Source organism: Staurois parvus, unplaced genomic scaffold (assembly GCF_062004578.1).
Source record: "Staurois parvus isolate SC_StPar_1 unplaced genomic scaffold, SC_StPar_1.0 ptg000121l, whole genome shotgun sequence".
NCBI lineage: Eukaryota > Metazoa > Chordata > Amphibia > Anura > Ranidae > Staurois > Staurois parvus.
In genome coordinates this window covers 206,801-207,900 of record NW_028317917.1, presented here as the reverse complement: position 1 = coordinate 207,900, position 1,100 = coordinate 206,801, and positions in this window count along the sequence as shown.

The following is a 1,100-nucleotide window of genomic DNA, read 5'->3' as shown; positions in this document are numbered from 1 at the left end:
ATTGGCCAAAGCAATTGCTTTGACCAATCACAATCAGGGCGCAGTGCATCGTGTGGCTTGGTGGGCAGACAGCCCGCCGAATGCCCGTATCAGTCGTGTGCTCTCTGAGCGGTCAGTGTAGTTCGAGTCGAACATTCAGCCCAACACTACATATTATGATGGTTAAGGTTCCGCAGGGAATGACGGTTTGTGTTTTGGACCTTCTAAGACCAACAACTTTCACTGTTATGTTTCCATTTTAAGGAATGTTTGTGTTATTTGAAGTCGAATTGTTAATAAAAGGCTGCGATGGCCATTTGACTCCATTTTATGGTTTGGTCTCCTTTATTTGTATAATTAGGAGGTGGAGGAGCTGCATTTGGAGTATGGCTTAGTAGCCATTAGTTTTAGTTTGGGGGACATCTATTCTACACTAGCCAGGGAAGGGATTACAGGATAGAAAACACTGAAACATATATAGTACATGGAGGAAACATGACTAGGGTACAACAGATGTCCACCAGTCCATCCTACCAAAGTGCCTATGGCATGTTCCCCAACTTACTGTACTCAAATAAGGAGCCCAACACCAACGTGGAGAAAATTGGCCATATGGGCCATTTATTAACAAACATACCAAAATAATATTCCCTAAAACAGAAACAATAATAATCAACTAACCGCGACGTAAAAAGGTTGCCGATCTTAGGAGACCAAAATCAGCTTTGTATCTGCGGTGCTACTTTACTATCCCCAGCCGCACTACACCAGCTCGGGACAAATCCACCACTTCATCCTTGTTACCACCTCCCAGATAACAATGAGCCGGGATCCAACAGAGGACTCCATACCTTAGATGGGTCCCTACTATCAACTGTTACTGAAGGTTTTAACGCCTCCGAAGACCCCGAAACCGCAAATACCCTAAACCAGCATCAAACATAATCAAAACGGCAAGAGGGTGAGAAAAAAGAACTGAACTACACTCATTTTTTTTTGCTTCGGGCCTGTCTTTAATCTGACTGGGGCTCACTTCTTTTCAAATTGAAAGAGGTTATAAATAATCCTGTCATTAGGTCTAGAATACTACAGAAGGAAGAAAAGAGTGGCTGGAAAAATAC